This window comes from Eleutherodactylus coqui, chromosome 1, assembly GCF_035609145.1.
Source record: "Eleutherodactylus coqui strain aEleCoq1 chromosome 1, aEleCoq1.hap1, whole genome shotgun sequence".
Taxonomy (NCBI): domain Eukaryota; kingdom Metazoa; phylum Chordata; class Amphibia; order Anura; family Eleutherodactylidae; genus Eleutherodactylus; species Eleutherodactylus coqui.
The window spans coordinates 113,927,992-113,942,004 of NC_089837.1; positions in this window are offsets into that span (position 1 = coordinate 113,927,992).

Genomic DNA, 14,013 nt, shown 5'->3' on the forward strand with positions numbered 1-14,013 from the left:
GTTCACACACTTGGCTTGGCTCATATGGTCGGGGTAGGCTTAAGGACTAGAGTGAGATATGCAGTGCTAAGAGTAGGAAGTGCAGTAATGCTGGTAATAAGAAGTCCAGAAACTCGTAACCCCAACGTAATAAGGAAAGAGCTGCCTGAAAATGTCCCACGGACTGCAAAGGTAACGCAATCTCTGTGCTTACTGCATTGCTAGAAATAATGTTACTGGTCCGCAGAATCCTAAACCAATTGGCAAAATACCCAATTGCTGAAGCATGTTGTGAGATTGCTGTTACGAGAATCCCTTCTCTATGGACTCAGGATATGGGTGCCTCCTCCTCCAGGACGTGGTGAGTTCCTTTCCTCCAGAAGAGATGTTGGCGCTTCCTATGCCTAATTTGAAGGACATGGGCATGTGTTCCAGGCTCTCAGAGAATTGACCCATTAGACTTGCACACAGTTTTACAGTTATCTCAGGACAATAACTTCATTTTCACTAGAAGTTGGGATGATGATTAGTTGCTAATTACTGCTCCTTTAACCTTAGACTACCAGCAACTGTTAGTATGAGGGGAAAGTATCATCTAGTTATACATTGGACCTGCAGTTGACCAACATGTAATGCATGGGCAGGCCTGGCTCATTAGAACAGGAGCTGCTCTTATGTAGTGCCTTTGACACAAAGTATTAGTATTAGTATTATTTTGACTTTTAATTAAGAATTACAGAAAGATTTGCAAAAAGAAAAACAAACATAATTTTAATTTTCAGAATAATGTAACGCTGACACACAGGCAGCAGTAAACATAAATACTGACATGAGAATACAGTAAGAGCATTGTATTAGGATATAGGACAAAGCATATCTAAATTTTGGTTTCTGTCAAAGATTCACAGAGAGATGTTATAAAGGTAAAGGATAAAAAGAAAAGAAGGGGAAGAGGTCCAGAGGTAAACTATTTCCGCAACTTATTATATTCAAATACCCTGGAGGGAATAGATAAGAAAACATGATGACCAGGCTGACCACCTCTTTTTTAACTGGGACCACTGCTGAGCATTATGAGCCATTAAAAGCTCACATGGCATATGTGAATTGATTTTGGAACAGAGTTCCATGAGGGTAGGAATGGTGTCACTTTTCTATTTAGAGACTAAACATTATCTAACCAATGTAAAAATAGAAGCCTAAGGCCATCTAATATCATAGAGGGTCTGAAAGTCCCACATTTAACAAGGCTAAAGCAGTTTTAGGAAGTACATTAAATTAGGTAACCAAGGAAATTAGTTGAAAAGTCCTAATCAGAATGGGTAAAATTTTGGGCATAGCCCCCAGATGTGTACAAGGGATCTGGCTTCAGAGCAATTTTTCCAACACTGGAGAAAAATGTGAGCCAAGCCCACCTGGGTTAGGTATTATCTTGTTTACTTGTTCAATTTGGTTTATACACAAAGAACCTTAGGGGGTTTATTCAAAAGCTTGATGCGACTCAGAATCAGGGATCAAAATTTGGAGACCACATTCCCATCTTATCATAAATAGAAGTTTAACAGATTTAGGTTGGGAGTTTAATAACTAGTATGTAATTGAGATACCTTTCTTGAAGCCTTTAGTTACGAAAATGGATTTTTGAAAGTAGGATGGTGATGCAGCATCCCGTAGGGTGACTCCGGACACAGGGCATACGTTGAGAAGCTGAGAGGGAAGAATGGTCACTTGTCACGGTGGCACTTACCAGGCTCCCTCCCAGAGGGACACATGTAGCCTTGGCCAGAGCAGCACTGGGCCTCTTCCGGACACCCGTAGGAGAGGGATGGCGAATAAACATAAGAACAGGTGATAAAGTTGTCACGGGTGATGCCCATGTTCCGTTACCCACCGGAATGACCCTTGGCTGTAAATAAAGGAGACCAGACTGTGTAACGTACCTCAGGTCCCTGGGAACGGTCAGGGCCTGGCAAAACTTTACTTGGGAACTTTATCAGGATGCACTCAAGAATACACTGGTGCAGGTAAACAGAAGATTAGAGGTCAGGGAGGAAACTCAGGATGAAACCGGTTTGCAGTTACAGTTATCTGCTAGGAACGGCTCCTGCAAGGGGAACTCTCCAGAGGAGGATAGGGGTAGGGTCACTCTACAGACACTCTCACAGAACAATACCTCTGCATAGTGGTCTTGGCCATCTCTTCTCACTCACTCTCAATCTCTCTCTTACTTTTGTCCTCTCCCACTGTTGGCTCCTGACATTGGGGTACGCAGGAAACCTCTCTTTCTCTTCCATTGTTCACCACATGAGGGTTAAAAGTACCCCCATGTGGCTGGCACTCTTTCTCTCAGTAACCCAGAAGAATAGAACCAGAAGAAGAACTCTCTTCCCGCTCGTAGACATTCATACTTATAATCTCTCACATACCACATGACAGGACATAGATTGATACATTGCAGGCATCTCCCAGTCTCATGCAAATATTAACCTCTCATTTGCTGAAGCTGTACAATACACATAACAAGATGACTAGACAACTTTGCACAGCGCATTTACACAAGACATGATATGTATGACATTTATGGAGGGTCCAGGAATATACATACTGGACCACTACAGTGACGTGACAGCTAAAGACAGATTACATCAGACAAGAAAGGTCTGATTTGTAAGCTCTGAAAAAAGGTGGATGTCAACTACCAGTGGCTTTTCATGAGTTGATCAGAGGGCAGCATACACTCAGTGCTGGAATAATTGAAAGTAGCTTATCCCTTAACATAAAGAAATGGATATGATACTGATTTTGCCAGGGTACCAAGGTAAGTCCGAGCCCATACCAGTAATTTGGTTTGAAGTACACTTATGACAGTACATACTCTTTGGCAAAATGGACTATTCACAGTGCACACTGTCAAGGCACAGTTCAGTGGCCAGTATATAGTATGTACCATTGGTTTCTTGGAAGAGGTTAAGGTTTGTTTTATATGTCTCAATGTCAAGTGTATCACAAGCTGTATTGGGGATGAACAATACATATCAAAGAGAAAGAGCATGTGACTGCTTTGGGGGTCTTGGAAAATGGGTTCCCCAGTTTTGATTACACTATCCCTTTTGCTACTGAATAGTAACATAGTATGTTAGGCCGAAAAAAAGACATACCCATCCAGTTCAGCTTATTTTCCCCAATGTTGATCTAGAGGAAGGCAAGAAAAAAATTTGGGGTAAAAGCCAATGTTCGCTATTGAAGGGGAGAAAAATTCCTTCAAAGCTCCAATCTGGCATTCAGAATAATCCCTTGATCAACAACCCTTCTGAAGTTATTGATGACTTTAACATGTAATATTGTACTCCACAAGATAGACATCCAGGCCCCTCTTAAATTATTTTATTGTGTTCGACCATCATCATGTCCTTAGGCAGACAGTGCCATAGTCTCACTCCTCTAACAATAAAGAACCCCCTTCTATCTCAAGTAGAAACCTTTTTTTCTCTACATGTAGAGGATGCCTCCTTGTTACTGTCACAGTCCAGGGTATAAATAGATGATGGGATCTCCATATTGTCCCCATATATTTATACGTAGTTATAGGTCGCCCCTCAGACATCTTTTTTTTTTAAACTAAATAATCCCACAGTTTTGATAACCTCTCTGGGTATTGTAGTCGGCCCATTCCATTTATTACTTTAGTTGCCCACCTTTGAACCTTCTCAAGCTCTGATATGTCCTTCTTGAGTATGGGTGCCCAAAATAATGTACACAATATACCATGTGTGGTCTGACCAGTGACTTGAAAGGAGGAAGAACAATGTTCTCGTCATGCACCCTGTACTTGTTTTGATGAACCACATGATCGTATTTGCCTTAACAGCAGCTGTCTGACATTGGTTGCTCCAGTTAATCTTACAGTTAACTTAAATCTTTAAGTCCTTTTCTATGTCAGTGTTTCCCAGTGGCTTCCCATTTTCTGTGTAATGGATACATGTATTTCCCTGCCCATGTGCTTAACTTTACATTTATCAGTGTTAAACCTAATCTGCCACTTTTTTGGCGAAGCCCCCATCCAATCCAGAGCCATTTGCAACCGCATCCTGTCCTCTTTTGTGTTCATTACTTTACATAGTTTGGTATCATCAGCAAATATTGGTATTTTACTATGCAATTATTCTACCAGGTCATTGATATTCTGTCAGGTCTGTTGGTTAATAGAAATGAGCGAGTATACTCGCTAAGGCACATTACTCGAGCCAGTAGTGCCTTAGCCGAGTATCTCCCCGCTTGTCTCTAAAGATTTGGGGGCCGGCGCCGGTGACAGGTGAGTTGCAGCGGGGAGCAGTGGGGAGCGTTCCTCCCGACTCTCCCCCGCTGCTCCCCGAATCTTTAGAGACGAGCAGGGAGATACTCGGCTAAGGCACTACTCGCTCGAGTAATGTGCCTTAGCGAGTATACTCACTCATCTCTATTGGTTAATATTAAGTCCAAAATAGCTGTCCCTACAGTTGGGTCCTGTACTATTTGGGTAAGATAATTATCTTTGATTATTGACAAAAACTTGTCACCTTTATGATATCCACAGGTTTCAGTTTCCCAGTTTATATCCAGATAAAGTCCCCCATATTAATTACCTCATTGTGATTTGCTGCTTCATCTGGTTGCCTCAGTAATAGATTTTCAGTGTCTTCTGTTATATTTGGTGGCCTATAGAAAACCCCTATGAGGATTTTATTATTGCTTTCCATCCATGTACCTATACCCATAGCAAGAACATATGCAGGGCCTTCTGTAAGGGGCTACCCACAATGGATTAATACGAGCCCTGAGTCAGCCCCTAAGCATAGAGGGCAGTGGGGAAGGACCTTTGAGCGCACCCTTCCACAGGTCTTAAGTCATTAGCAGCTCTGAAAGACACCTAGTAACTCTATCCCAGCAGCAGTCCAGAAAGTTATTGTGAGACATGCTCTCTGGAAGAGAGACCAGAAATAAGCATTTGATCATTCACAATCATCCCACTCATGTAAAAGAACATTCAGTTATATATTGCACAGTACATAAAATCAAGAAGATAGCATAATTATAGTAAGAGAAACCAGGCAGAAACCGCCATCCCATATATTAGTCGTGTTTTGATCATTTAATGGGCAGTTCTTTAAGTCCCTGTTACTATGTCCTTCGCACATGATGTCCACTTCTGGTGTTCAGCTGTTAGGGATGTTTAATTATCATTCGCAAGTTCTACATTTCCACCATTAAAAGAATAACTATTTTTAAAACATCACTTTTAGATCACAACCATATTTTAGAATAAAAACTGTCAGCTTTAATGACTACAGCATTTGGCAGTGCAGTAAAGGAAAAAGATATTCAGTACATTAAAACCTAACAATTATGTCTAATAAATTAGGAGCCAAGTATTTCTCATCAACCAATTACTCATTTTTCTTGTCACTCAACAACCAGAATGGAATATTTCATTTTTCCTTTGGTTTTGCTGAAAGTCATCTATCTCCACCAACTCCATAGTACATAGTTAGAACATGGAAACATTCTTGAACTACACCTTCTCTCTATTCAATGACTATTTATTATGTAAGAAGAATCTTAGAATCTGGAACATTGCACCTGATATTTCACATTTTCTGTGGAAAGTTGTTACAAAAGTAGCAGTGTTTTCATTTACCTCATTAATTTAATTAACTTAAGTCACACTGCATGGCCACACTTCTCAATAAATACTGTAAATAAGAATAATCCCCCAGCTCAATTATTTCATTGACACTGTATCCATGTAAATATCCTGTTGTACTTGTTAATATTTTATCACCCTTCTAATTAGACCATTTTCCAATTATACCGCGGTTGTCTAGTTTATGTTTGAATATGTGTCTTTATTTGAAAGTACATCAGCTGTCTTATGCAGTACAAATTTCTAGTTCAAATCAATAGAAATTATTATGCAAACAATCTTCTATTGCAAGCAGCAGATCTTCATTCTGCTTCACTGTCCAAATGATAAACATGGGGTGTCTAGCCTTTTTGGTACTTCATTAATCAATGTACTTTGAGGCAACTTGTGTTACTATGATTGCCATTGTGATAACTATCAACATCGCAAATCACTTGATTTACCTGAAATTTTTCTAAAGTGCTATGGGGGTCTCTCTTCCTTATAATTTGCAATCCACTGCCTGTTGAAGTCTGACTCTAGTAACAGAGATAAGAATATGAGTTACAGGAAGTGAAGGAGAATGATCAGTGATGCCATCCATAGAAGTCTGTAGAGAGGAGAAAGGAAGGGAAGGAAGAGGTAAAGAGACTCCAGCAGACAGATGTGTCTGCTGGAGCTAATGGTGAGTTATTTACTGTCTCACAGCTACTGAAATTGCATCAACACTGCTCTGTACTGCTGTATAAGGTCCTACATGATGCATTAGTTTATGTGTGTCTAAGGGCTCATTCACACAAGAGAATTTGTGCAGATAACTTACAAAAACGCAACTATTAGAGCCAATGGTTTTTCTACGGAAATGTTCAGATGAAAGAATTTTAGCCGTGCAAAAAATTCCATCTTAGAAAGATAGGACATCAGTGACTGAAATTCCCTGCTGCATGAAAATTTAGGTCTTGACTTATCTTTGGTGCGCAAAACACAGGAGTGTCCATAGACTCCTATGGGAGACTATGCCAACTGGCAGGCAAAGGGAGAAGAAGGGATTTCCCCACAGTGGGGATGGAAGGGAACCCCTTCTTCCCCACTGTGGGGGAATCTCTTCTTCTCCCCTGCAGATGAAGGGAGTCCCGGGGTTTGCTTCATCTCCCCAGGGGTTCCCTTCATTGTGAGGATGAAGGGACTCCCCAGGAAGATGAAGGGAAGCCTCAGGGAGTCCCCTCATCCCCACAATGAAGGGAACCCCTGGGGAGATGCATGGAAGTCCCCACAGGAATGAGTGACCAGCATCTTCTATGTGATTTTGACGCCCGTGTGAATCAGCCCCAAGGCAGTGTTTCCCAACCTTCTCGGCCTTGGAGCACCCCTGGGGAAAAATGTTTTATTGCAAGGCTTAGCACAACAAATGAATTTACCTCCAATATTCTGTGCACCTGGCAGTCTCTAGTATGCGTAATGTCACTGGACATTAGACCTGATCAATGTTACTGAGCTTACTATACACTTCCGGTAGTCCGGTGGAGGAGAATCAGAGAGCGCAAAGACTTCGGAGGATCAAGGGAGCACAGCATTTTCTGAATGAGTCAAAATCCACACCGATGGTTGGGGATCATTGGTCAAAGGGGTCATTCACATGTAACATTTTGCATCTATATTCCGTCCATATTTTTTATAGGCACAATAATGACAACATAGAACCCCAGTGGTTTCCATCGCTGTACTCTAACATGCTCTTTCATGTGTGTATTTTACGCACATGAAAAAAATTGCAGTATGTCCTGTTTAGGTGTATTAATGGAGTAAAATAACCCATTCAAGTGTATGAAAAAAACTGTGAATATGAATGTTCTATGCATATTCAGTGCGTTTTTACATATGAAGCCAGGGAACCGTATAAAAAAAAATCAATCAGTCTTCTTCATTTTTTTGCAAGCATGAATACACACACAATCAACACATGCTCACGAAATACACAGCAAATACGCACATATACATGCAGGGCGGTTTTCACACTAAAACTGCAAACGTCCTTGAGAACGAGCCCTTACAGAGAGCAGAATCTGCTGTTTTCTCCATGCGCAGTGTATAGCAGGCATCATAGCAGTAGTATCTTCCCACCAGATCAGAGAGAACTGAAGACCAGAGGTGGAGCCTGTAGAGCGTAAAACTGGTGATAAAGGCAGGATATAAGACATAATTGTCAGAAATTGTGTTAACCCTCATGAAAAGTCATCTGCAAAGTTAGGGATGCCTTAATAGCTACATATTGTTCTTTGCTCAGTTTGGATGCTAAGCTTTAAAGAATTATTCCCAACTCAGACTTTTATAGCATATCACCAGGATACGCCATAAAAGTCTAATGGGTGCAAGTCCCACCTCTATTACCTACAGCTATGTCAAATTGTGGCCCCCACTGTCCCCAGTCCAGCTGTGTGAAGTGCTTGGGACTTACAGAAACAGCCCGTCGGGTTTCGCTACATGGTGCTTCATACAGCACTGTATTATAAAGATATTGTGATTGTTCTCAGCAATAGCAACCAAGTAATCTTGTGGATGTGATTCCTTTTAATGGATAACAAAAATACATGATGTAATAGCGAGCTTTCGAGCCTCTCAGGGTCCTTCCTCAGGCGTAATATAGAGATATTGCCACACACTTACCCATCCACGATACAATGTTGTCTCTTCACTCCTAGAGTCAAGGCAAACAGAAAGACGGGGCACAGAATTTAAATCCTTGCCAGTGATTTCTGGGTATGTCCTAGCTAGACTCTTTCCCACTGTGTATTATATTTTGAGTCCTGCTTGATTTGTCTTGCTTTACTGTTCTTTGCTTCTTCCATTATACTGCATACTCAGCTCTGCTACATCACCCTTATTACCTATCACAACTGTACTTATTGTACATACTGACCCTGTTGCTGACCGTCCTATTACTGGTTTCCTGATTACTTTACATATATGACCTTTGGCACCACAACTATCCCTCTATTTTTGGGATGATTACTTACCTACTAATGTTATCCATAGGTTTAAGCACCATAACAGTTGGTGGCACTTACGTACTTGGGACAGATGAGTCTTTAACCCTAAGCAAAGTCATATGAAAGGAGAGAAGGTACTATAGGTAAATTTGTGCTAACTGTTAGGTTCTTACTCTGGGTACCACTAGAATCTAGTCATTATAGATGTTCTCCCATAGAGGCAATGTGTCTAGGGGGGAATAGCTCTGTAAAGTGGCATCCAATGGAACATTCAACATTTTTTTTTACTGAAAATAGAACAGAAAATTCATGCCCTGCATTAAATTGGGGGACAAAAAGGCACAGAAATGTACAGATATCCTATAATGGCTGAGTACAGCTTATAATACAAGAGTTGCTAGTTAATAGGATCCTTCAAAATCTGTACCAATGCATTGCAGAATGGACCCATCATAATCACCATGGTAACAGGAACAAAGCTTAAAGTAGAGCTAAACTTTTTAAAAACTTTTGCAATGCTTTAGTGACATGTTGGAAGTTCCGGTTGGTGAGGATTTGGGTGCTGAGACCCCTATTGATCGTTGGAATCAACAAGCAAAAGTACTCATCCGAGCGCTGTGCCCATTCAGCTGTCAATGCAAGAAGCGTACCGGCTCCATAGATATCCTACGGATCCCCTACACCACACCGAGCAGTGACCTAAACAGCCGAATGGTCACAGTGCCCAGATTAACTCTACTGCGTATTCATTCAAGTGATCAGTGGGGTCTCAGCACCTCACCAATCAAAACTTCCAACCCTTTAAGCTGTCAGAACTTAACTATTTCTGTAAGGTCACAAAAATGGCAAAACTACTTTAAGTAAGGGGAGTCTTACATGAACAGATTTTAATTGCGGAATCCGCGATCACCATGTTCCGCAGTAAAATGCGAGCATTCAAAGATATGTATTTTCAATTTTTTTTGTTCACACTCGCGAGTACAACTCTGACATCCGCGATCTTACACGATCATTTGCAATTACTTCCCACAAATAATCGCAGCTCTTCCGTTGTGGAAATCCGAATGCGGAATCCAATCTATTTGTGTGAGCCTGGCCTAACCAAGGGACCTCCATATAGGCAGGCTTCCATTAATTAGAATATATTCAGCATTGCATGTAAAATCCACATAATCCAACAGTTATTTATATCACAGTATTTCTACACCTATACATTGTAATTCATACATAGTATCACAAATCATTCAAGTGTAACTTTGTCAGAAAAGATTAGACAGCAAGAAGGAGTCTTGCCAATGCAGAGACCTTCAACTAAGTGATGTCATCATTTGTCTGTTATCCAGGGGCGTAATGCAGGGAATGCGGTTACAACCGGGCCCAGGAGCCTTAGGGGACCCATAAGGCCTCTCTTCTCCATATAGTAACCCAATACTATGAATAAAGCATAATAGTTAGGGGCCCTGTTACAGGTTTTGCATCGGGGCCCGGGAGCTTCAAGTTACGCCTCTGCTGTTACCTGTTTTTCTTCACCGTTACAAACATCACCTACTGTATAGACACCAAGGTTAACTGAATTTGTCTATGACGAAAGAAAGAAAGTGCAAGGTTCAAACCACTTTCAGCACATAATATATTTTTAGCAGAGGTCTTTCTCTCTAAATTAGGTTGTCTTGTCACGACTGGGTGACTAATAGCATGTTTTACTTGAACTATATAACAAAAACCTTTGCATTAATTCTGAGCACGGGATTTGTGAACATAGCAGTGTGGAAGAAGAGATTAATGCTGCAATTGAGACGAGGAACATTGTGGGACCTATACATTTGTTTAACCTCTTGGCTTCCTTTGCTTTCAATAAAGCAAAATCTTCCTTGTGTTTTTTAACCAATGTTTTATTATTAGATGAGTACAAGTCATTGTCTACATGATGTTGTTCTCAATAATACACACTTATGTTTCAGAACAAGTACAAGTATGCAATATAATATTACATTCTGCTTATTATAGTTCACAATACAGGATTTAGCAAGATTTATTTGTGGAGTTTTTTACAAATTAAAGCCTGGGGCAGACAAGCGTTTTGTTTTTTTTTTCGTGCTGCTGGCTGCACACAGAATGCGCTTCTAATAAGAACCAATAGGTTCCTATAGAAGTGCTCATAAGAGAGAATGTTAGGCGCGCAAAACGGTGCGCACCTAACAAGGATAAGACATGCTGCAGGTCACATGTAGCTCCATGGTGCGCACAAAATATAGGACCTGACCTATCTTTGGTGCGAGCTGCGCAGGAGTTTCCATTGACTCCCATGGGAGCTGGAGTTTATGGAAACTCCTGTACAGGAAAAGAAGATCCCCCACTGCTTACAGCAGGACATTTAAAACTGCTGCCCAAAACCACATTTTAAATGTCCCGTCGTAAACTCCTGTTAGTCTCCGTGGAGATGAGGGGACTCCCTGAAGGTTCCCTTTATTCCCGCGGGGGCTAACAGGAGTTTACAGCAGGACATGTAAAATGTGCTTCTGGGCAGCAGGTTTTAAATGTCCCACAGTAAGCAGTGGGGTATTCCCCCAGCCCCACTGCTGGGCAATTCCCCAGTAGCGGAGGGCAGTAGAGGACTCCCTCCACTCCTCTCTCCAAGGGATTTCCCTATACCGGGGAGGAGAGGGGGCTAAAGGGATCACCCCCAAGCAACGCCCCTCTAGTCCTGTCCCCTTTATTTTTGCTATAGGGAATCTCTGTGAAAAGCCCTATAGCCCTGCCCATTTTCTCTAGTCCTACTCACTCTCTCTGCTCTATGGAGATATCCCTCGGGGGTCCCCAGAGCAAGGAGAGAGAGAACGGAACTATGGATTAATCCCCCATAGCAGGGAGGGAAAGCAGAGCTATGGGGGATTTCCCCATAGCAGGGAGAGAGAGTGGAGCTATTAACCCTCTCCAATCCACTGTCTGACGTCTAAAGACATTCTGATTGAAGCCTGTACAGCTCTGATGTCGGAAGACGTCCGGCAGTGTATTCTTCCTGTAAATTACTGGCCGCTCTGTTGTCGGGGGCCTCTCCAGCATGTCCCATACCGCAGTACTGGCTCTAGCCAACAGATGGCACCATTGTATAATGGCAGAAAGAGAAAAACCCCTAGGAAACCCTGAATCCAAAATTGGATTGCAAAGGGTTAATCCATAGTCCCACTCTGTCTCTCCCTGCTATGTGTTAATCACCCATAGCTCCGCTCTCTCTCCCTGTCATGGGAAGTCCTGCGGAGCTTCTTTTCTCTCTCCTCCTTGCTTTTTAAAGTGCAGCTGAATGGGCAATTTTCATGCACCTGAAGCTCAGGTCTTCTTCGCATGAAACATTGCCCGTTCACGCGATTTTTACACACGTGAGTGGCAATCTTTTTGCACAGCTATTTGTGTGCAGCAAAAACGCTGGTGTGACTGAGGCCTAAGAAGACATTATAACTATAAGCTGTTTAACTTTACGTTCAAGTATAGTAGAATTTCCTACTGGCACAAGAACCTGAGAAATTTGACTCCTAAATACTCTTTTTGCAATAACCAGAAATGAGAGTAGCTTGAAGCTGCTGTTCAAAGCAAAATCTGCAGCAAGGCTCCAACTGTTCTGCTACATTTATAGTAACTGTCCCCTTATATGGAGAAGAAAGACATTTTGAGCCCCTTCGCTGTTTGGCAGTTTGATTTTGTATGCTCTTGCTGTCTAGCTAATCAGATGCATTGGTTACACCTTCTAAATCTACTGGAAGAATTTAACGCTCTCCAATCCACTGTCTGATGTCTTAAGACATTATGATTATAGATGAGCGAGTATACTCGCTAAAGGCAATTGCTCGAGCGAGCATTGCCTTTAGCGAGTATTTCCCCCGCTCAGACTGCAGGTTCGGGTGCCGGCAGCGGGCACGGAGCTGCGGGGAAGAGCGGGGTGGAACGAAGGGGAGATCTCTCTCTCCCTCACTCCCCCCCGCTCCCTCCTGCTGACAGCCGCTACTCACCGCTCCCCCGCACCGGCACCCGAACCTGCAGTCTCGAGCGGGGGAGATATTCACTAAAGGCAATGCTCGCTCGAGCAATTGCCTTTAGCGAGTGTACTCGCTCATCTCTAATTATGATTTAAGGCTGTACAGCTCTGATGTTGGAAGACGTCCATCAGGGTTCTCTTACTGTATATTGCCAGCCTCTCTGCTGTCGGACCCTATCCATCGTGTCACTTCATGCAGTACTGACGTTAGTCAGCATATAGCGCCATTGTTTAATGGCTGAAAAAGAGAAAGCCCCCTAGGAAATCCAGGATACAAATTGGATTGGAAAGGGTTAATATTAGTTATCAACCACTTAACAATTAATATAATAATCATAAATTAATGGTATGTGATCGCGAGTGATGTATGGAACGGACTCAAAAGCTGAGTCCACTCCATATCTAGTAAATATCACCTGTTTTCAACAGATGACAGATGTTGTAAATCTTTAGATGCCAAGGTCAATGTTGACAGTGAGAACTAAGCAGCTAGAAGTTGGAAGGCCTCTCCAGTTCCCCATTAGACCCATCAAAACATCATAGAGTGGCAGTGGATTTATATAGTAGCTTGGAGCCTCGTGAAGGCTTACAGGGCTGCCATGTATTGCAGTCCACTATGCCCTGCCCAGGCAAGGCTTCACAGACTAACATTAAAAATAACATATACTACTATACTTAAGTATTGCAGTATATTGTACAAGCTATTTTTTAATATTAAGAAAAATATTAAAAGTGCAAAAAATTCATTTCAAATTCCTCATGCAAAATAAATAAATTAGGATAATTTGTATCACCATGTCCATAAACTATTAAAATATCACACTATCTATCTCAAAAAGTTAAGGGGAAAAAAACCATGTCAAAATAGCATTTTTTGGGCAGTCCATCTTTCCTGTGTCTCTTCAAAGTGAATCAGAAATAAACTGGGATCAGTGTGTGAAGATTGGAGCCTTCCCATAAACGATAAGAAATGTGAGGCTTATAGATATATGCATGGCCTTTAAGACGTGTCTAAAGACTATAAGAGTGCCTACACTCAGGCCATAAATGCTGCAAAATTTTCTGCACAAAGTCCACAGCACTTATAGCACAAATTATATGAACAAGATTTAAGTGCAGATTAGCAGTGTATTCATTGCAAAGAATTCACAGCATTTTTGGCCTGTGTGAAGGCACCTTTATATGTAACGAGCTGTTATGGGACAAAAAGGAGACAGTACCTCAACTGCTCTCTCTGATGAGCCATCCAGCCCTTGGAAAGCTCCTCTGCTAACACCTAGCAATGATTCTGTGTTTCCTGGTCTGTTCCGCTGTCCTGACCCCACAGCCTCAGTTAAGCTCCACTGCCGACCTGCTCC